Source organism: Thalassophryne amazonica, chromosome 8 (genome assembly GCF_902500255.1).
Source record: "Thalassophryne amazonica chromosome 8, fThaAma1.1, whole genome shotgun sequence".
NCBI classification, from domain to species: Eukaryota; Metazoa; Chordata; class Actinopteri; order Batrachoidiformes; family Batrachoididae; genus Thalassophryne; species Thalassophryne amazonica.
Window position 1 is genome coordinate 47,690,194 of NC_047110.1, and position 24,906 is coordinate 47,715,099.

Sequence of the window (24,906 nt, forward strand, 5' to 3'; positions counted from 1 at the left end):
CGCCATTTCCAGACAATGAAAATCCAATGAGGGGGCGGGACCACTCCTTCCACAAGGCGTGCTCACAGGTGAATGACGTCACCAACAGGCGTGGAAAAACTCACGCATGCGCACGAGGGTTCAAGCTTGTCTGACGTAAAAACATATGAATGAAATCCATATAGTTTTTGAAAAAAATAAAAAGGTACGATACTTTATTGACAGACCTCGTATTTATCTGCTCAACAGTTGGGCATATAGCCTTTGCCTATGGAAACGGGGGTACAACAGGACCAGATCAGTTTGAGAATGGACATTTCGGTGAAAAACTGAGACTGAGACATTGGATTGTGAACGGCAAATGTTAATTTTCTGGTGGAGATGTAGTGGGGCTACAGAAATCCGTGCGTGGTTACAGCTCGATCATTATCCACCGTTAAGCCACCAATGAATTCTAGTCATTTGAACATAAGTAATTTTGCATGGGGCAAACATACACATACTGAATACCGACATATTGTGCAGTATAACTGTTTCTCTCTGTTCCAAAATCTATTACTCTGCTGAGTGATGTGCATGAAGATTACACAGGTTTCATATTAAGAATGTCCTTTATTGCACATCTACTGTCCGGCATCAAACAGCTTCTTTCTGCCCTCCATACCAGACATGGCCTCCACATTCTTACGCCAGTCAGTCACCTCTTCTTTCTGTTCATAAAGACAAAACCATTCTTTGTAATGTAGCAGTTTCACAAAAGAATCAGAGGAGATGAGAGTAACACCAGTCCAGTGGCATAGTCAAATATGTCACAGCAATTGTTCCATTTTCTCAAAGCACCACATTTGTCCACAAATGTACTACTGTATTTTGTATTTCCACAAATGCACATCTGAAGGCCCAGGGCCCAGCATCAGCCCACCCCCTTATTTTAAGAAAGTTGGTTAACACCCACCTGAAATTAAATTATTATTTTTTTAAATTAAAGTTTATTAAATGCCCACCTAATATAAATAAATTCCATGGCCCCCAGTGCATTGTAAAAAACAAAAATAATGAGTTTTCAGTATGTTTTTCCTGTCTCTTCTGTATCTAATGTGATGATGTAATTCATTTGACCTGTGTCCTTATTGTGAAAGACTCTTGTGCAAGAAACAAGAAGTGTTCTGTGACAATGGCTAGCTTTGTACAAACAACAGTCACACAGTGAAGGAGCTCCTTTCAGTTTGCGTTTGTTTTTGTTCAACAAAAGTCATTTTTACACCTGCAAATGAGTTCCTTGTCAGCTGATGTCCGCAAAGTTCGACAGAAGTTTTGTACGTTTTCAAAACTTTGAGCAGAGATGAGGCAGAGACGTTTAACACTACCTGTACCTTTGTTTGCTGATTTGTACTCTGCTGATATTTTTTATTTTTCCTGCGGCTGTCTGATGGATCATTCTGGCTTTCTGACTGACCAAACAGCACTGGTGGAGAAAAAGCAGCACAGGACAGCTCTCGCTCTCTCTCTCTCTCTCTCTCTCTCTCTCTCTCACTCCCCCCTTCCCTCCTCTCTCTCTCTCTCTCTCTCTCTCTCTCACTCTGTGCAAGAAGGCGCAGGATGCTAGAACAGTGGATAAACATGATGTTGTGCTTTCAGCCCAAACTTCTAAAATCCAGAACTTCAAAACACTGGGAAAATCTTTCTGCTCACTGTAGATTCTCTGTGGAAATGCAAAGTCATCTGTCCATTAGTGCCCCAACTCCATGGGAGACTGATAAATTCACCAAAGGACAAAATACTTAAAGACTTGGTCAGTCAGGATGTGACCATGTGAGCACAGGAGCACTTCTGGACTTTCTGGACATGAACACAACTGAGTTCACTTGTTGACAGTCAGCAACGGACTGGATGTTTTCAGTGAGAGGCTGAGGGGAAAATTATTATCTTATGAACAGGAAATCACAGACGGCAACAACAGATTATTTAACTGCAGAGTTCCCTGCAGTCTAAAAAAATGAATTGCTGTCTCAATGAGAAAAGTGATGTTACAATTTGCATTGATTTTTTTAAAACTTATTTCAACTTAACTACAGAAGTATTGTGGCATTAATTCAGGTGAAATAACTTTTAAAAAATCTATGTAAATTGTAACATCAGTTTTCTTGTTTAGACAGCAGTCCTTTGTGGCTTTAAACAGGAGGTTTGCAAGCTTCTTTTCTGCTTTAATATAAATGCTAATATAAATGTAAATAATATAAATGTCACACATTGTCACACAGAGCCCTGAGGAAGGTCTGTCGACCGAAAGCTTGGCCTTTAAATAAATATATAAAGGATTTAAGTGTGCAGACATTTTTCTTTCTTTTATAGTTTTCGTTTATGTTTGGCACCTTTTAATCGTGAGTGCTGTGTAATTCATTTATATGTAAATAATATAAATGTAAAATGTTTCAGTGAAGTAAATTATTGTTCGTGTGGTTAACATTGAAAACTGACTGTGCACGTCAACCTTTTTTACCTTAGGCCAACATATGGCCATTAGGTATTGCAAAGACCTGGTGTCCATCCGTCTGTCCGTCTGTCTATCTGTGTACAGCATAAGTCCAGTTCTATTACTGCCACAATCTTCAAATTCACAGAGAACATTCATGAGACACAGACCTTTGACAAGTTCAAAGATGTCTTACCTTGACCAAGTTTAAGAGGTATTTTAAGATGTTAAAATTTCACAGTCTGTACCTAATTTTATGGCATGTTCTCACGGATGTTAGTGCACGAGCATGGTGATGTCGCTTCCTGCTATCGCTAGGTGCTAACGTCACTTAATTTTTTGGCTAGAAATAACATCTTTCCCATGTATTATGCAAATGCTAGCGAGAAATAAACACTTCTAAGAAGCTTGCAAAACCTCCTGTTTAAAGCCACAAAGGAACTGCTGTCTAAACAAGAAAAACTGATGTTACAATTTACATAGATTTTTTAAAAGTTATTTCAACTTAGTTATTTCACCTGAATTAATGCCACAATACTTCTGTAGTTAAGTTGAAATAAGTTTTAAAAAATCAATGCAAATTGTAACATCACTTTTTCTCATTGAGACAGCAATTAAAAGCACTGTGTTTGTAACCTGATAACACCTCTGGAAGGATTAACAAAACATTTAGGGAATAACCCTTTTGTGTCTGATGATTTGGGATGTTCATGCTGGTTATACGGTCACAAATTGAGCTTTACCGGTGAGGTGTTAGGGGAGCCGGTAAAGCAGATATTTGCGAGTGTTAAACAGCATGAATGTCCGCAAATCATCAGACACAAGGGGGTTATTCCCATTGTTAATCCAATTCCCATTCGTTTGCCCGGTTTATTTTTCTGTAGATAATTCGGGTCGCGAAGCTTACCGTGACAGCATCGCTCCAAACAGCGGTCAGGACATGGAGTAATCCATCAAATGTGCAAACTCCATCAAATGTGAAATGGTAATTCTGTATCACAATCCACCATCAGTACTTTTGTATGGTACTTAAATTCATCCATTTTGGCGGCAGCGTTGTCGGTACACGACTTTCTCGCTCTCAGCTAACAGTGCCATTATGACATCTGCGTAGCAGCGCATGCAGCCAGTGTTCTGTCAAAATGTACGAAGTCTATTAGAAAAGTATCCGACCTTATTATTTTTTTCAAAAACATATGGATTTGAATCACGTGTGATTACATCAGACATGCTTGAACCCTCGTGGGCATGCAAGAGTTTTTTCACGCTTGTCGGTTACGTCATTCGCCTGTGGGCAGTCTTTGAGTGAGGAGTGGCCCACCCTCTCATCAATTTTTTCATTGTTTAAGAATGGCTCAGAGACTGCTGCTTTGTTTGATCAAAATTTTTTCAAAACTGTAAGGCACAACTGAGTGGACACCATTCGATAAATTCAGCTGGTTTTCGGTAAAAATTTTAACGGCTGATGAGAGATTTTGGTCTGGTAATGTCGCCGTAAGGACGGCCCATGGTGCCTGATGGCGATCTGCGCTTCGAGGCGGCAGCGTCTCGCCGTTTCAAGTTGAAAACTTACACATTTCAGGCTCTGTTGACCCAGTAAGTCGTCAGAGAACAGAGAACTTCAGAAAGAAGTCGGCATGAGGAGTTATTTGGACATTCCATGTTAACGGACATTTTGTAATGAAGAATGTGCGGGCAGAGTCCGCACGTCGGGCCGACCCAACCGCGGGAGGGGTCGCAACAGGACAACACCTCCATTGGAAACCTTAACAGACAAGTTGCAACATGCCCAAGCTGTTAAACAATTTCTCAGTTACTCACTTGTTGAAAGCCATCAAAAGCCGCCCTGAATTTTACAATGGTTTTCAACACAGAGGTGTTTTTCCTGTCGCGGCGCACACAGATTCGCCGAGTCATCACGGGAACGACTCGGCGAATTTGCGCGCACGTCTTTCATTACAAAATGTCCTTAAACAGTGGAATGTCCGCATAAAGTCCTCATGCCGGCCTCTTCTGAATCTTCTCTGTTTCTCTTCACGACGTCCTGGGTGAATTAAGCCTTAAATTAGGATGTTTTCATGTCAAAACAGGCCGAACGATGGCGCCTGGAAGCGCTGCACGACGTCCCGCTCCGTGGGAAGTCCTTACAGTGACAGAAACACCCCATAATCTCTCATCAGCTATTAAACTTTTCACCGAAAACCAGCTTAATTTCTCGAATAGTGTCCACTCGGATATTCCTCACAGTCCAGAAAAAAAGTTTGATAAAGCAACGCGCGCCGTCTCGAGCAGCGTGTGAAACAAAGGAATTCAGCCGAGAGGGCGAGGACCACATCTCACTCAAGGCCTGCCCACAGGGAAATGACGGTCACCGACACGCGTGAAAAAACTCACGCATGCGCACGAGGGTTCAGCATGATTGGTGTAATGCACGTCATTGAAATCCATATATTAAAAAAAATGAATAAAAGGGTTGCTTATTACCTAATAGACCTCGTATGTCTTGTCACATAAATCGACAGTTCGTGTCCTGACAATAATGGCGTATGCATGTGCATGCGCAGTTGCGCAGAGGGCTGGCCTGTCGACCAGGAATGACATCTCGACAGAACACCAGTCAGGGCGGGGTGGTGTAATACATCCAAATGGGAAACAGTCGAAATATTTGCTACGTTACACCGATATTATATGGTCTGAATTTCACACGATTAACCATCAGATTTGCTGAAAAATGTAATTGGATTTGAAATAGCGGACGTTAATGTGCGACGTCACAGGTTGGTAGCAAAATTCTGTTTTGTTTGTATGTAAATATAACCTCTTTGTCATATATAATGTAAAAGCGAGCAAGAATAAGCACTTCTAAAACTGAAAACACTGTTTTTAGAACCTAATAATACCTCTGAAGTGATTTTAAAAGACATTTAGCAGACATTAGCATTGTTTGTTTTTTAATGGCGGAGGTGACAGCCAATCAAAGCAAAGCCACACCGTGACATCTCAATCTGGTTGCTAGTTGCAAACTCAGTTTTTGGAACCTAATAATTACTTAAACAACTGCAAATTATATATAACACAATGCTCATATGGCCGAGGGTATTTTAGTATTGCGTTATATTTTTGTTGTTTTTGCTGCACTAGACATCAGCTGACAAGGAGGCGCATTTACTAATAAAGGACAGGGAAAAACAGGACAGGTGATTTATCCTTTACCTGTGAGGAAATCAGACATTTTATTGAAATGGGCGGGGGCAAACGTAATATTTGACCGAGCTTGTGCAAATGCTCACCTCCACTTCCAGGGCGCTCAGACACATGAATAGAGTAGGTGATATATTCTAAGCAAATCTGGATATTGAGTCCTCTGGAATTTTCTCCAAGAATGCAATGATACAGTTGAATCTTCATGTCACTGGACTACACTGCAGTGGTGATCATTGAATCCAGCAGCTCTTACCTTCTCCTCCTCCTTCTTTACAGTCTTGAGGTTGGCCTTGAAGTCCACAGATTCTTTGACCTTGGAGCCGAGCAGAGCTCCCAGCATGGCAGCAGCGGAAATCTTCACTCGCCTCAGAGTGGGTCGTTTCATGCTGCCCTTCATCTCAAAGATCTTTTGTGACAGATTTTCAATCTACAAGAAAGTTGGTTGCTGCTTTGAATTTTGAGATATGAATGAAATGTAATTCATATTTTCTTGTAAATAAATATAAAATCACAAAAGTCAACAATTAGTGATAAATAACAAGGTCTCCTGATGAAACTGTATTAAAAATGTAATATATGATGTGCGTCAAAGAAATAATAAGAAAAATGTAAGTTTAAGAACAAATGCAATGAGTTAAATTTGTCCAAATTAACAAAGGATGTGTTAAAAGGCTTTAAAAATGTAAATCTATTTGCTGGTAATGCTTAATTCATATGATTGAGCAGTTACTTCCTGTTATTCTGGTCACTTTGACTTCAATGTCATAGCGTTCTTCATCGACCACATCAATCTTATGGTGCAGTTCTCTACACAAAGCCTGGAGATGAAAGAAAAAGCACATTAAATTCATGGAACACATCAAAAAGACAGTTACACTCTTTAAATTAAACATTGAACGTCTCTAATGTCAAGGGAACTTGAGTTTCATACTGCAGTTTATTATTTGCTCTGTAGTGTGGGGGTGAACCACCAAATCTCAGTGAGACCTCGGGAAACAGTCTTGGCTGAAGTTCTTCAGGTTCTCCTAGTACTGAAAGAAGTCATTGCGTCCATCTGGACAGATGTAATCCCAACAGGACTTGTTGTCCTCTTCTAGGAAGGAAAGGGTGATTTCCTGGATTGTATCATCTACTGGGGTATCATGCTGCTGTCTGTGCCAGGCAAGGTATTGCAAGGATCATTCTCAACAGCATTCTGTGCCAGATGCTTAGTGCTCAATGGCCAGTAGAATGTAATTTTATGCCCAAGAATTCAACCATTGACCACATCCACATTCTGACCAAGTTAGATTACTAGTTACCTTACTTAATAGTTACAAGTTGTCAGCAGCAGCTAATAAAGTAACTGCATAAAGCTGCTAATGAATTAACTGTATAAAGTAACTAAAAAGTAATGAATGAAGTAACTCTTCAAAGTAACTGTGGCAACACTGGTTATGATGGATCAACAAGGCTGCTGAAATCCAATTCCTCACCAACAGAAATGACAGCAGAGGCTTTTTCAATGCCACCAAAGTAATCTAACACCCCTAGACCCAAGGACAAGCACCTCCTCAAGGCACTGATGGCTTGAGCTTGCTGAAGACCAAAGACGTCAGCCATGCTGAATGGAAAGAACACTTTGAAGACCTCTTGAACACCAACCCAATCATTGAAGAGGAAGTGCTCAGCTATTTACCAATACAGGACATAGTTGAAGCACTCAGCCAAACCCCAACTCTCGAAAAAACTGTCATTGCCCTTAAAGGCATATAAAAACAACAAAACCACTCAGGGAAGACAACATTCCCATTGAAGCCTTAAAGAAGGAGGTCCCTTTCTCCCATGCTACCTGTACCCAGCTCGTCAATCAAAATATGAACTCAAGAACAAATACCAGCAGATCTGAAAGACTCAATGAATGTCACGATCTACAAAAGGTAAGGAGACAAGTCTGACCTGTGGAAACCATTGCCAGAATCTCCTTGCTGTCTACTGGAGGAAAGGTTCATGCAGGAATGCATACTATGCAGAGAGATTTAATTTGACTCCGAAGCAGCAAAACAGGTGCACCTGGAGGAGATTCCCACAGGTACCGATGCCAATGTACCCACCAAGGCTTCTAGCTTTACACACCCAGAGGGACGTGTTAAAGACCTCTCCATAATAAAAACAAATCATAATACAAACATGGCCTTTGGCTAGTCTGGGCATGATCAGATGTTTAGTCTTGAAAGTGGAGAAACACAATGTGTTATATCAGCAAAGACGAATGCTAGCAGGGGATGACCCCAGCCCAAAACTTTCAATACTTTCTGCCCTGACAATATGAGGCAAACATCAATTTTTCCTCTATAACTCACGAGCATAAAAACATTCTTCCTGAAAACTCAGAATGGCTTTTTGAGCATCAAGAAGGGACAAAGACATGATCTTCACTGTCGGCAACTGCAAGAAAAGTGGAGACAGCAACATCATCCATTGTACCTTGCCTTCATTGACTTGACAAAGGCTTTTTGGCAGCATGTCACGGCCACTTTTTTTGAATCATCCTGAGCAAAACAGGCTGTCCGGAGAAATTATCAAGATCCTGAGGCTTCTCCACAATGACATGTCTACCACAAATCTGGTAAATGGCACAAAAACTGAAGCCCTCAATGTTCAATCAGTAGTAAGCAGGGCCGGCATCATGCCCCAACTCTTTAATCATCTCGTGGCAACAGTCCTCCATCTGATCCAGGACAAGGTGCCACCATTAATGAACCCTCATGTACAGAAAAGATGGAAAGCTTTCAAACTAGGGATGTTATCGGGTTCCAATACCGACGTAATCCACGTATTGGCAAATACGATCCAACCCGTGACATTTTCCAATATCGGAGAAGAAGCCACTGTGAATCCCTGTCAACTACTGTGTGTTGTTTGCTCTCTGCTTGTTTACTGCCGACCAGGAGGAGGGGAGGTTTCTCTGAAGCTGAGCTGTTTGAGGAGAGTTCTCTTCCACAGTGTTCTAGCTGCGGTAGTGGCAAATTTTCTGCCTGGCCTCGGCTTCACATGTCTGTTCGTCGAGCACGGATTTTCCGAAAATTATCTTCCTGAACTGTTGCTGAAAAGGTTCACTGTCCCGAGGCTGTAAAACGCCGACCCTCAGATGCCTCACGTCTCTCAGATCTAGATTGGAACGTGTGTGTTTGAAAATGATTGGAAGGTTCAAGGTCCTTATTGCAAGTGGGTTAGAAACTGTTTTTGAATGTCTATGTGCATGAGATTTGTGAAGGACATGAAATGTTTGCACAGTGGTTAAACATCCCAATTTGAATACACCACAACGGACAAGACATTTTAATCTTCCAAACTTGATAACTTTATTGGTTTTTGTGCAAATATCTTGCTCATTTTGAAATGGACTTGCCTGGCAACATGTTTCACAAAAGTGGGACAGTGGTATGTTTACCACTGGTGTACATCACCTTTCCTTCTAACCAACACTCACTAAGTGTTTGGGATTGAGGACGGTAACTGTGAGCATTGTGATTGAGTATAAAAGGAGCATCCCCAAAAGGCTCAGCCATTCACAAGCAAAGATGGGGGCGAGGATCACCACTTTGTGAACAACTGCGTGAAACAATAGTCCACGAGGTTTAAGAACAATGTTTTCTCAACATTCAATTGCAAGGAATTTAGGGATTCCATCATCTACAGTCCCATTATATAATCAGAAGATTCAAGTGAATCTGGAGACTTTCTACACGTAAGTGGCAAGGCCAAAAAACCAACAGTGAATGCCCGTGACCTTCGGATCCCTCAGGCGGCACTGCATTAAAAACCGACATCATTGTGTAAAGGGTCTTACAGCATGGGCTCAGGAACACTTCAGAAAACCAAAAGTGCAAGTTAAAACTCTACCATGCAAAGCGAAAGCCATACATCAACAACATCCGAAACGCCGCTGCCTTCTCTGGCCCCGAGCTCATTCTGAAATGGACAGATGCAAAGTGGAAAAGTGGTGCTGTGGTCTGATGAGTCAGCCCCAGTCTCACTTTTTTTTTTTGTGCTCCTGTGACGAAATGAGTCACATTTTCGTGACAGGTTTTTTTTTTAACTCACTATTCCTAGACACTACTTCTACCCCCGACCCTAACCTTAACCATAACCTAACTTACTCTTTCCCTCCACCCTAACCATAACTATCCCAGACCCCCCCCGTGCTTCACGGAATGTATTAGAATGAATTCATGCTTGATGAAAATGAGGCGCTTTTCGTCACAATATCACGAACCAATAGATTAATGTATATTTCATGCTGCTGAATCACGACTTGCTGTGAGACCAGGTTGGATGAACACGTTTCAAATTGTTTTGGAAATCATGGACGTTGTGTCCTCCGGACAAAAGAGGAAAAAGACCATCCAGATTGTTACCAGCGCAAAGTTCAAAAGCCAGCATCTGTGATGGTATGGGGGTGTGTTAGTGCCCGTGGCATGGGCAACTTACACATCTGTGATGGCACCATCAATGTTGAAAGGTACATCCAGGTTTTCGAGCAACACATGCTGCCATTCAAGCAATGTCTTTTTCAGGGACGTCCCTGGTTATTCCAGCAAGACAATGCCAAGCCACATTCTGCACATGTTACAACAGCCTGGCTTCGTAGTAAAGAGTGCGGATACTAGACTGGCCTGCCTGCAGTCCAGACCTGTTGCCCATTGAAATGTGTGCGCATATGAAGCGCAAAATACAACAACGGAGACCCCGGACTGTTGAACAACTGAAGTCGTACATCAAGCAAGAATGGGAAAGAATTCCACCTACAAAGCTTCAACAATTAGTGTCCTCAGTTCCCAAACGCTTATTGAGTGTTGTTAGAAGGAAAGGTGATGTAACACAGTGGTAAACATACCACTGTCCCAGCTTTTTTGAAACATGTTGCAGGCATCCATTTCAAAATGAGCAAATATTTGCACAAAAACAATAAAGTTTATCAGTTTTGAACATTAAATATCTTGTCTTTGTGGTGTATCAATTGAATATAGGTTGAAGAGGATTTGAAAATCATAGTATTTTGTTTTTATTTACATTTTACACAACATCCCAACTTCATGGGAATTGGGGTGGCATACACAGCATAGCTTCACACTGGAAGTACTGTTTTGTTTTTGGCTGCAATCACCGAAGCAGTCTCAAAAAGTGCATTTTTTTCGGTTCCCAGTGCAGAAGGGAAGATGAGGCAAATGGGAGAGGTCGCGTCAAGTGTTAGCCTACACACCTAGCCAGAGTAGTTGTGTTCTCTCACCTGCACAGTCACCTCGACATGTTTGTGCTCCAGGCCATAAACCACAACATATGTCCACTTTCCACCACATCGTCACGTTTTCTTTGCATTTTCACTTTGTTTGCATGTAACTTGCCCAAAAACTCAGAGAAAGTGGTGTGTTTCTGTCCCTGGAAGTAGAGAAATTATGTCATATGCGTCATATTTTACCCCTTTAGCGTCTGCCCTCAAATGAGACTGCGCTGCCCAATTATATATGTAAATCAGAGATTTTTTTTCACCTGTTCAAGATGTCGATACAAAATAGTAATAATAATAATAATAAAAATTGATGTTCATATTATAAACTGTAAGTATTTTCTGAATGAGTTGGATTCATAGCCTTCAGTGGATGTTAGCTATCATACTGACTGTTTTTTAGTGCAGAATGATTTGGCAGCACGATGGATTAGTGGTTAGCATTGTTGCCTCACAGGAAGAAAGTCATGGGATTGATTCTCCACCTGTGGCCTTTCTGTGTGGAGTTTGCATGTTTTCCCCAGGTGCTCCGGTTTCCTCCCACATTTAAAGACATGCAGGTTAGGTGAATTGGAAACTTTACAATTGCCCAGGTCTCCCTTGCAAAAGAGATCTCGATCTCAATGGGACTAACCTGGTTAAATAAGGCTAATTTAAATTAAATTAAGTATACCTGAAGGTCTGGCATGGTCAAGCCAGAAAGCTGCAGTGGAACAACTTTCTCGCTCAGAGTCATTTCTCTCTCCAGCTTCTTGTTCTCCTTCTCCTTCTCCAACATCTCAGTAGCCGCTTTCAACAATTTGGTCTGAATTGAACAATAGTGAGAAATGGTAGAGATTTGTGGCAGGGTTGAATGAATATAAATTAAAAAGAAACAACTGAATTTGCACTGAACTCTTATCGATCACACAGAAGTACCTTAAGCCCCAGTCTGCGTGATGCACTAATCTTTGATTTTCTCTGCACAAAGAGGCCAAATGTGAAGATTTTACTCTTTGACATTAATGACACAAGATATTTCATATGAGCTTTTTTTTTTTAAGATAAATTGTAATCATTAAATGAACAACCTACCGGTCTATGGTGGTCATGAAGAAGTAGAAAAGCAGTAATAAAAGTGTTAATGTTGTCACAAGGTGATCAGAAGAAAATTTTGTATGTTAATCATCTTATATTGTTTAAAATGATTTACTTACACTTCAGACATGATTTGAAGGTCTGTTTCTGAAAAAAAGAATAAATATATTGCAGTCACAAAAATATCATATACAAATACAGTACAGTACATACATACAATTTTTTCTGTTAAACATTAATATGCATCATGTCATGAGAGCAATAAAAAACTTCAAAATAAATAAACCAGCATTAATATAACAATATTTTTCCAGCTATTCCACACAGTGCATCTTATTTATTGAGCCAGTTATCCAGACCTCACCATTAGACCACATTAACACTGCAATCTAAACTGAGGAAAACTGAGAGGCATGAAGAGTTAATATTTACTTTTCATTTAATTTACTTTTAAGGTATTTGCATCCAGCCTGTTATAACAAAATCAATAATACTGACTGCAGCATACGATTTGCTTCGGATGAAGCATTAACAGAATTTCACATAGCATATTTTAAAAGCTACAAATGCTCCAGAGGAGGAAAATGGCAATACCTTTTTCACCGTCCTTAATCTCTGCAGTAAACCTGATGCAGTCAGTCTTTACTGCAGGACAGACAAACCTAAGTCACATTTTATCCCCTTAAGGCCTTCTGTGAATGGCTAACTAAAATAGACCTCCTCAGCCATATATCATCACAACTCTTTTGCATGGCATGAGCCACCCCACACCCAGTTTCCCACCAAACTTAGTGCTCAAGTCAAAAGCTGCAAGATGTAAGATCCTCCATTCAAGTGATTTCACAATATTCATAACATTATTATCTGTCAGTTTAACACAGTATCATCAAGTTTGTCATGGACAAAGTAGATTACACAAGAGCAATTTGAAATTTCTGACGTCCACCAAGGGTAGACGAGGACTCAAAATAAAAGATATGTGATTCACATCGTGACCCGGACTTTACCTGGATCCGGATTCCACAACACAATGCAATAATTACATACTGATCCAGAATGGTCAAACTGATCAAGATGTTGTAATCTGATATTTAATTCACAAGCTGAAACAAAATAGTGTCTTCCTGATTTTGGTTTTGTATTGTGATGTTGTATGTTTCTGCTGCAGAACCTGTAGATTGATCTGGATCACTCCCAACATCCAACACTAACAGGGTCTACAATCAAATCAAAATCAAATCAATTTTATTTATATAGCGTCAAATCACAACAAACAGTTGCCCCAAGCCGCTTATATTGTAAGGCAAAGCCATACAATAATTACAGAAAACCCCAACGGTCAAACGACCCCCTATGAGCAAGCACTTGGCGACAATGGGAAGGAAAAACTCCCTTTTAACAGGAAGGAACCTCCAGCAGAACCAGGCTCAGGAAGGGGCAGTCTTCTGCTGGACTGGTTAGGGCTGAGGGGATAGAATCAGGAAAAAGACATGCTGTGGAAGAGAGCAGAGATCAATCACCAATGATTAAAAGCAGAGAGGTGCATACAGAGCAAAAAGAGGTGAATAAAAAGAAACACTGGGTGCATGATGGGAACCCCCCAGCAGTCTAAGTCTATAGCAGCATAACTAAGGGATGGTTCAGGGTTACCCGATCCAGCCCTAACTATAAGCTTTTTCAAAAAGGAAAGTTTTAAGCTTAATCTTAAAAGTAGAGAGGGTGTCTGTCTCCCTAATCTGAATTGGGAGCTGGTTCCACAGGAGAGGAACCTGAAAGCTGAAGGCTCTGCCTCCCATTCTACTCTTACAAACCCTAGGAACTACAAGTAAGCCTGCAGTCTGAGAGCGAAGCGCTCCATTGGGGTGATATGGTACTAAGAGGTCCCTAAGATAAGATGGGACCTGATTATTCAAAACCTTATAAGTAAGAAGAAGAATTTTAAATTCTATTCTGGAATTAACAGGGAGCCAATGAAGAGAGGCCAATATCGGTGAAGTATGCTCCCTCCTTCTGGTCCCTGTCAGCACTCTAGCTGCAGCATTTTGAATTAACTGAAGGCTTTTCAGGGAACTTTTAGGACAACCTGATAATAATGAATTACAATAGTCCAGCCTAGAAGAAATAAATGCATGAATTAGGTTTTCAGCATCACTCTGGGACAAGACCTTTCTAATTTTAGAGATATTGCGCAAATGCAAAAAAGCAGTCCTACATATTTGCTTAATATACACATTGAAGGGCATATCCTGATCAAAAATGACTCCAAGATTTCTCACAGTATTACTGGAGGTCAGGGTAATGCCATCCAGAGTAAGGATCTGGTTAGACACCATGTTTCTAAGATTTGTGGGGCCAAGTACAATAACTTTAGTTTTATCTGAATTTAAAAGCAGGAAATTAGAGGTCATCCATGTCTTTATGTCTGAAAGACATTCCTGCAGTTTAACTAATTGGTGTGTGTCCTCTGGCTTCATGGATAGATAAAGCTGGGTATCATCAGCGTAACAATGAAAATGTAAGCAATGTGTTATGTGTCGACGCGGGTTGAGGAGCGGACCTGCGTCTGACAGAACCCAGCGCTAAAAATAACCAGAAAGCGGTTCCAAAACAAAACAATTTATTTTTTACCCTCTTTGGTGCATAACAATGTGTACAAACTAAACAGCGTCTTTCTGGTGGAGTGAAGGCTGGCACGCTCTCCAGCGCCCGTAAGGATCAAAGCCCGGCGCTCCTGGACCCACTACCACCGCCAAACACCCCCCAGGTGGACACGACAAACTGACTCTCTGTGAAGCAAAGAAGAGGTGAGGTTAAGTCAGCAGTTACAACAATATCTTTCAAAAGACACACGCTATCAGCAACACATTCAGGTCTGTATCTTTTTAACTTTATGCAAATGAGCAGCTTCTCACAACAGGTGGAGGATCACTTATCCGCATGCCACAGCAGTGAGAAGCAAGCTGCACAATTCTCATCACAATTCAAGTATACTGTGTAACAAAACACCAGTTACTATCAACAATTAGTCAAACACTTAATCACCTTTGATGTGTGCTGACAGCATGTGTCCTCACCCTTCCTTGCTTCACGGGCTCGATGTGTCAAACCCAGGCGCGGTCCTCAGCGTCTCACAAACGAACATCACAAGGTCGAGTTCCCGGCAGTTCTGCTTGAATCACACATGACTTAAATGCAGAACGCCATCCAATTATCTGCTTCAGCTGAAAGTCTTTAAGGTTGCATGTGAGCACCATCCACAGGTGCTGCACATGATGTTGATGAGGGTGAGGACTCTTCAGCCAGCACCTTCTCCACAGACAAATCAGTTTCCATGCCACCTGAAGAGCAAAGAAAAGAAAAGAACACCAAAATATCCAGCCACACCCCCCAACACACAACACAATGCTTTTTAATAACACTGCCTAAGGGAAGCATGTATAAAGTGAATAAAATTGGTCCTAGCACAGAACCTGTGAAGAAGACACCCCATTTACATGAACAAATTGTAATCTATTAGAAAAATATGATTCAAACCACTGCAGCGCAGTGCCTTTAATACCTATGGCATGCCCTGTAATAAAATTTTATGGTCAACAGTATCAAAAGCTGCACTGAGGTCTAACAGGACAATCACAGAGATGAGTCCACTGTCTGAGGCCATAAGAAGATCATTTGTAACCTTCACTAATGCTGTTTCTGTACTATGATGAATTCTGAAACCTGACTGAAACTGTTCAAATAGACCATTCCTCTGCAGATAATCAGTTAGCTGTTTTACAACTACCCTTTCAAGAATTTTTGAGAGAAAAGGATGGTTGGAGATTGGCCTATAATTATCTAAGATAGCTGGGTCAAGTGATGGCTTTTTAAGTAATGGTTTAATTACTGCCACCTTAAAAGCCTGTGGTACATAGCCAACTAATAAAGATAGATTGATCATATTTAAGATCGAAGCATTAACTAATGGTAGGGCTTCCTTGAGCAGCCTGGTAGGAATGGGGTCTAATAGACATGTTGATAGTTTGGAGGAAGTAACTAATGAAAATAACTCAGACAGAACAATCGGAGAGAAAGAGTCTAGCCAAATACCAGCATTACTGAAGGCAGCCGAACATAAAGATATGTCTTTGGGATGGTTATGAATAATTTTTTTCTCTAATAGTGAAAATTTTATTTGAAAAGAAAGTCATGAAGTCATTACTAGTTAAAGTTAAAGGAATACTCGGCTCAATAGAGCTCTGACTCTTTGTCAGCCTGGCTACAGTGCTGAAAAGAAACCTGGGGTTGTTCTTATTTTCTTCAATTAGTGATGAATAGTAAGATGTCCTAGCTTTACGGAGGGCTTTTTTTTTTATAGAGCAAAAGACTCTTTTTCCAGGCTAAATGAAGATCTTCTAAATTAGTGAGATGCCATTTCCTCTCCAGCTTACGGGTTATCTGCTTTAAGCTGCGAGTTTGTGGGTTATACCACGGAGTCAAACATTTCTGATTTAAGGCTCTCTTTTTCAGAGGAGCTACAGCATCCAAAGTTGTGCTCAATGAGGATGTAAAGCTATTGACGAGATAATCTATCTCACTCACAGAGTTTAGGTAGCTACTCTGCACTGTGTTGGTATATGGCATTGAAGAACATAACAAAGAAGGAATCATTTCCTTAAACCTAGGTACAGCGCTTTCAGAAAGACTTCTACTGTAATGAAACTTATTCCCCACTGCTGGGTAGTCCATTAAAGTAAATGTAAATGTTATTAAGAAATGATCAGACAACAGGGGGGTTTCAGGGAATACTGTTAAGTCTTCAATTTCTATGCCATATGTCAGAACAAGATCTAAAGTGCGGTTAAAATGGTGGATGGGCTCATTTACATTTTGAGCGAAGCCAACTGAATCTAATAATAGATTAAATGCAGTGTTGAGGCTGTCATTCTCAGCATCTATGTGGATGTTAAAATCACCCACTATAATTATCTTATCTGAGCTAGGCGCTAAGTCAGACAAAAGGTCTGAAAATTCACAGAGAAACTCACAGTAACAACCAGGTGGATGATAGATAATAACAAATAAAACTGGTTTTTGAGACTTCCAATTTGGATGGACAAGACTAAGAGTCAAACTTTCAAATGAATTAAAGCTCTGTCTGGGTCTTTGATTAATTAATAAGCTGGAGTGGAAGATTGCTGCTAATCCTCCTCCTCGACCCGTGCTTCGAGCATTCTGACAGTTAGTGTGACTCGGGGGTGTTGACATTTAAACTAACATAATCATCCTGCTGTAACCAGGTTTCTGTAAGGCAGAATAAATCAATATGTTGATCAATTATTATATCATTTACTAACAGGGATTTAGAAGAGAGAGACCTAATGTTTAATAGACCACCAAATCCACATGTGATATAAATTTTGTCAAAATCCATCAAGCAGATTTGAGATGATCCTCCAAATGGTGAAAATTTAAGAGATGATCCAGAATCAGGATACTAATCCAAATCCACTCCCAAATTAAACTGAGTCTTCCATGGGCGGATATCTATCTGTGATGCACATTTGGTGAGAATCCGTGAAGTAATTTTGATGTAATCATTAAAAGCCTATAAAGTGAAATCTTGATCCAGAATCCAGATCCGGATCACCTCCAAAACTGAATCGATTCTTCCATGGCCTAAAGTCTATCTGTGGTGAAAAAAATTTGTCAAAATCCATGCAGTAGTTTTGATGTAATCCTGCTAACAGACAGACAAATAAATCATAAAAGTATGCAGATGATTTTATTACGTCCTAGGTGGACGTAACAAAATATTTATTTATTTATGTGTTTTTTTACAGTTTCAAAAAATGGGCTTTAGGACATTGCATGCATTTTACATACAGGGAGAGCGCCATCTTCTGTGTCATAGACACATTGCACATTGAAAGACATGCATTTAAAACCTTGAGTTATAGTATAACATGCAACCTTTGGGGCATGCTGTACAAATTGTTTTATGAGGGTGGGAATATAAGAGTGCAGGGCGGGGCACGGGCCTTTAAAGGCGCACATCTCAGGTGTGGATCTGGGCGATGCTTTGAGGATGTAGCCTTTCATGGGGCTCTGAGTGGGTTGGATGCAGGCCTCAGGTAGGCCTGCATCAGGTCAAAACTCACTCCAAATGCCTTATTTTTTTAGCAAAAAATAAGAAAGAGGTAAGCACTTCAAACATGCAACAAAAATGATGCAATAAATGTAATATACAAATAATTTACTGAACTGGATTTATGTTATGCATGCAGTTACATCAAAAGAAAAACTATATGTGCATTACTAATGACAAGTATTTATTTAGTTTACCATACCAATATCTGGTTAGGTGGTTTTTGTGAAACAATTGACTAAGCGGTACAAGATGAATGAATGAATGAATGAATGTTGTTTCTGTGTGCGAAGTAAAATAATGTAAGCATCCAAAATGTTTACAAATGCTGTTTTGAAAATTAATTGTGCTGAAAAGTCCTTGTATTGTTAAAGATTTGAAAATGTAAAATTTCATAGGGCTACTAATTTTGTCCTCATCTGTAAATGCCAGCGTGAAGGTACTGATTTTATTTATTTATGATTTTTTTTTTTTTTTTTTTTTGTAGGGTAGCTCCTTCCCTGCAGGTTTACACATTACTATTACTTTCTTTTTATGTTTATGGCACGAACTCTCACATGTACTTCTTACCTTCAGTGAACCTGTGTGACAGGAAGAATATATATATATACTTGTATATATTTCTGATACACGACAGTAATATATCTTTATTATTTTTGTTATTATGCCTGTCTGTCACAGTGCAAACGTCAGTGTAAACAATCAGTGCAGAAGAAGCTCTCAGACTCAGAAAGATGAATCAGCAGATAAAAGGTCAGGATCAGAGACCAGCAATCAGAAAAAGAATGTAAGTGATAAAGCTTGAAGGTCAGCAACCATGATCAAAGCTTGCTGGTTGGCAATTGGGGTAAAAGATCAGATATCAGAATCTAAGGTCAGGATCAAAGATAAGTGATTAGGATCAAAGGTAAAACACTAAGATTAAATATTGGTAATTAGCAGTTAGGTAGGTTCGCAGTTCAAATCCACCTCTGTCACATTTCTCCATGTAATGTGGAGTTGCGTCAGGAAGGGCATCCGGCAAAAAACCTGTGCCAATTTAACATGCAGATCCACCTTGAATTTGTTGTGGCAACCCCGAGTGCAAAAAAAGGGAGCAGCTGAAGGGGCTTACTTTAGCAGTCAGGCTTAAAGGTCACCTATCAGGATCTAAGTGTTATGTGTCGGACGCAGCTCGGAGAACCGACCAGCGTTTGAAGGACCCAGTATGAAATAAGCAGAGCACGGTACAAAGGCTAACTGAATTTAATACATAACAGTGATACAAAAAATAACAAAAGAAAGTGCGGTCTGGCGTGGTGCGCTCCCAGCAGCGCTAACGGTCCGGAGCCAGAAGCTGTTCGGACCCAAGGACCCCGCCGACACCCCCCAGGTGGCCGCAACAAACCGAGTCAGTGAAAGAAGGAACCATTATGTGAGTCCACACTCTACACACAGAGAGAACACTTAAAGGTGTACAAACAGCAAACACTTCCTGGCTTGATTACTGATCAGCTTCCCACCCTGCAGGCATGGAACATCCAGTTCACAAAACTCCACTGCAGTGGAAGCCGATACATGACTAACATACAGCTCAATATAAAAAGGTGTGAGGGACACCACATTTACTGACTGTATAAATGTTAGTCACAAAATCTAACGTACCTCAGGAAGTGTGCTGACGAGCGTGAGACCTCACCCCCTCCTCTTTCACAGACCGTGCATCAAACCCTGGACGTTCTCTGCATCCACTGATGATGAGATGGCTCCCGAGACGACGATCTCACCCGTCTGGTCACAAGGTCGAGTCTCTGGCCAATACACACTGTATACTCCAGTCTTAAATGCCACCATGTTCCAATCCATATAGATGCACCTCAGCTGTGAGTCCTGACGAGCCGCAGGTGATCAGGGTGAGGTCCTGATAACCTCAGCAACACAGCCACTCAGTCCCAAATGCAAGCCACCTGGAAGGAAAAACAAAAGACAGAAACAAAAAGGCAGCCAGGCCCCCCAGCCATACAACACTAAGATCATTTGTCAAAGATTTATGAACAGAAACAAAGATTGGGATCAGAGGTCAACAGTCATGAAAAATTAGTAATCTCGCTTGATGGTCAGCAATCAGAAAAAAAGCTTGGTGATCAGCAATCAGGATCAAAGATCAGCTATCAGGATCTAAGGTCAGAATCAGAAGTCAGAGGTCATGATCAAAGATGAGTGATTGGCATCAAAGATCAGAAATTAAGAACAAATATTGGTAATTAACAAAAAGGATGAAAGAGCATATTTCAGGAGGTATGATCATCTATCAAAGATAAATGAACAGGAACAAAGATCAACAATCAAGAAAAAATGAGTAATCAGTCTTGAAGCAATCAAAGCTGTGTGATCAGCAAACAGGAACAAAGATCAGCTCTTAAAGATGAATAAACAGGAACAAAGACCAGGGTCAGAGGTCAACAATCTGCAAAAATTGGATTCTTTGGCTTTAAGGTAAACCCCCCCCCCCCCCCAAAAAAAAAACAGGATCAAAGATTGGTAGTCGGTAATGAGGATCAAACTTAAGAATCAAAGATGAGTAATCAGAATCAAACGTTAGAAACCATAATCAAAAAAAGCTGTCTGGATCAGAGGTCAAGATCACATATACAGTAAGTGAACAGGATCACAAATGTCAGGAATTAGGATTAAAGCTTGATGATTAGCAATCAGGATGAAAGATGATTTCAGTACTCAGAAACAAAAATGAGCAATCAGGACTGATGGTGAAGTTCACAGAATGTTCGAGAATAGGATAGATAGACAGACAGACAGACAGATAGACAGAAAACAGCAATTAAAGCCAAAGTATTAAACAAAGGACTGCTGGAGATTGTTGGAGCTCTGGAGTCTCTGTGTACCTTTCTAATAGTCTTCCGATTTGTCAGTTTGTGCAGCTATTTTACAACTGGCTTAGTTATTGTATCAAACTTGCCTTCAGTGTGTTGTCAGTCAAAGATGGCAGCAGCAGGGCTTACTAAGGAAGTCATGAAAAAATACAGTTTTTAATACAAGGTGTAAATGTGCATCGCCATGTGTGCCTCACAGCGTGATACTTGTGGCTTGCCTTCAACCCATGATGCATTCTTAATAGTTATATTGTCCACTGGCACAACTCCCGTATCCCTGACCTCTGACATCTGCTCAACCCAGATATCGCTTACTCAGGACATCTTTGTATTCTGCGTTGTGTCACAGGCTGTAATGGAAAAAGAGCAGCTGTTTTAAATATGCAAGTTGTCACTTTAAATAAAGTTGGTGTTAAAACAGTTGCACTTTATATACAAAGTCTTTTCATTCTCTGCAGTTCAATCTGGTACATGTGTGCATATAAATTTAACTGAGTAATTCTTGGTCTTTAAATGTCAAATGTTAAATCCACTTGGCAAACCAGTGAACACAACATGTCACATCACACCCAAGTAGCTGTAATAAAAAAGTGTTTTTATATGAACAAATCTGATCAATGCACCACTGTGACACTAAGGAGGAGTCTAATTCAAACTTGTATTCCGGTCACATTTCAGAGGAACATGATTACGATGTAAACTGATGCAGTTCAGCTCACCGTCCTTCAGAAGAATGGAATGCTCGGACCAAGTGATGGCAATTAACACATAACCTTGACCACATGTATTTTTTCCAAGTCAGAGTCTATTTGTTGACTTATAGGTGTTAACTTCCAAAGCAGTGCACAGTGCAACGTAAGTGTCATTGCTGGTTTCCTACTGATGTAGTTGTCCTTTTTACATCCAGCACTCACTTTATGGTGATCTCTGTGCCCATGGGTATATTGATCTTACACACACACACACACACACACACACACACACACACACACACACACACACACACACACACACACACACACACACACACACACACACACACACACACACACACACACACACACACACACACACACACCTCTGGACTCAGAGGGGACAGACACTGCTTCTGAGAGTGAGGATGAGACAAATCTGCCAGAGACAATTCCTGCACTGTGCTTCTGACTTTTCCACATACGCATCTTGTTCGCTTCTTCAGTGAACTTTCCAGTGCCTGTTCCTCGTCGTTGTCCATCCTCAGATAAGGGACACAGTCTGGGACAGTTGGATCATCGCTCAATACCCCACATGGATGAAAAAATTTGGATTTGTTTACTGAGTTGATCAATGATAAATCTGAAATACTCATATCACATAACCTGAACAAATAATAATATTATGTGCAGATTTTTCAATTCACCTTCACATATTTAATTATTTTTCACTTTTAAATAGGTTCTAAAATAATAAATTGTGGTGTCATTTTGCATTTATTTACAGATGACTACTTATGCCTGGATCCAGTTGCTGAAGGTCAAACACTCAATAAATGTGAGCTGCACTTAAATGCTGCTGTAATAGCAGGGGTGGTGGCCAAGTGGTTAATGTACTTGGTTTCAGTGCAGAAGGCACCGGGTTCAAATCCCACCCCTGCCACATTTCTTCATGTAATGTGGAGTTGCGTCAGGAAGGGCATACGGCGTAAAACCTGTGCCAATTCAACATGTAGATCCACCTTGGATTTGCTGTGGCGACCCCGAGTGCAAACAAGGGAGCAGCCAAAGGGACTTACTTTGACTTAAATGCTGCTGTAAAACTGAGATATCCGGGCTTTTTATGGATTCATGTGCAGTTTTTAAGTTGGATAGAAATGAAATTAATTCATGTCTAAACAGACAGACGAGTTAATCATCCCTTTAAACAGACCACATACATTTTCCAACAATGGATGTAAATATATGGTATAAATACTGCTTGGAAACTTCATTGAATTGGTGTGCCAAACTAAAATAGAAAATGATTCCTGTGACATTTCTGATGATTTAAATGTACTCATGACTTACCTGACACAGGAAGTGAGTGGATCCCACAAATAGACAACAGCACAAGGTTCAAATTTCAGTAATCACATGGACATTATAAAGAGTAGAGATGCCGCATTGTTCGCTGGGGTGCCAGTAATGTGGCCGCCATCTTGGAGCGGTCATCGTAGTGATTCCATCACAAGGCACAGTGAAGATTTGATTTTATATTCTTGTTTATTCTTTTAATTGTTTTATATTTCTATAATAAACTTGCTTTGTTCTTATCTATTATATACAGTCGTATGCCAAAGTTTGGGCACCCCTGATGATTTCCATGATTTTCCTTTATAAATCATTGGTTGTTTGGATCAGCAATTTCAGTTAAATATATCATATAGCAGACAAACACAGTGATGTTTGAGAACTGAAATTAAGTTTATAGGATTTACAGAAAGTGTGCAATAATTCTTTAAACAAGATTAGGCATGTGCATAAATTTGGGCACCCCAACAGAAAAAAATACATCAATATTTAGTAGATCCTCCTTTTGCAGAAATAATATACAAATAATGAATGTTTATGAGTTCAATGGTACAAATATTTCATGAGGTGAAAGCTGGAACATACCATTCAACTCGGCTTCGCCTTGTTGAATGGTATGTTCCAGCTTTCACCTCATGAAATATTTGTTCCATGGAAAGAATGTAAAAAATTCATTATTTTTTTTATATAATGGCTAAAATAGATCCTTGTCATTTGATATTTTATTAATTTATACACAATAGAAAAGGGACTTACATTTTGGTGTTCCACTGTAACATGGAGTCCAGTGATGCTGTACACTGATTTCAGTCTTCCATTAAAAAAAAAAAAAAAAAAAATAGACTTTGTGTAGTTCCTCAGTTCAGCCAAAAATCACATCAGCGTTTTATGTGAACAGGTCTTCATGCATCCAGGTGGCTTACAGCGGGTGGATTTTATGTGTGTGTGTGTAGCAGGGTGTTACCTCAATCAAATCATCGTGACGTTGTACCCCGCGTGCACACAAACAACTGAAAAAAAAATCATGTCAGAAATGAGTCCAGCTTTTCTTTCTCTCTTCCTGCTACAGACAGCACAGTGGATTTGTTTTTGTGTGTGTGCGTGCGTGTGTCTGTGTGTGTGTGTGTGTGTATATATCTTACAAGAATTAGCAGCATCAGTTAACTCAATCATATTATGTCTCAGTAGAGTCGTCGTCCCCCACACGTGCGCAAACACATGCAACTGGCTCGGCACTTGTGCGTGCGTGTACTACCAAAAAAAGACTGTGTACGTCCTCAGTGCAGGGAAAAAAATCACGTCAGAAATGAGTCCATCTTTTCTTCTGTCTTCCTGCTAACAGCCTCCAGGCAGCACAGTGGATTTGTTTTGTGTGTGCATGCACGCATGTGTTGTGCACACGCGCACAGGCACATATGGGCACGTGTGCATGTGCGTGCACAAGCATGTGTGGGCGCGCACATAGTTGTGCACGTGAGCACAATCACATGTGCGCGCACATGTGTGTGCACGATCACGTGTGTGTGCAGAGTGCAATGGTACTAAACGTATGGAACCAAATTTGCACTCTAAATGGAACCAAGCTGCACTCTAAATGCAATGCAACACATGTATTATATAACAGCCTCTAAATGCTTCCTATAGCTTCCAATGAGAGTGTGGATTCTGGTTGAAGGTATTTTGGACCATTCTTCTTCACAAAACATCTCCAGTTCAGTCAGGTTTGTTGGTTTTCGAGCATGGACAGCCCACTTAAAATCGCACCGCAGATTTTCAATAATATTCAGGTCTAGGGACTGAGATGGCCATTTCAGAACATTGTACTTGTTCCTTTGCATGAATGTCTTAGTAGATTTTGAGCA

General features: G+C 40.4%; 1 pseudogene; it reads right to left on the reverse strand.

Annotated features, from left to right (window-relative positions):
- Positions 1-254: 254 nt before the first annotated feature.
- Positions 255-22,233, reverse strand: LOC117514894 (annotated as a pseudogene).
- Between the last annotated feature and the right edge of the window lie 2,673 nt (positions 22,234-24,906).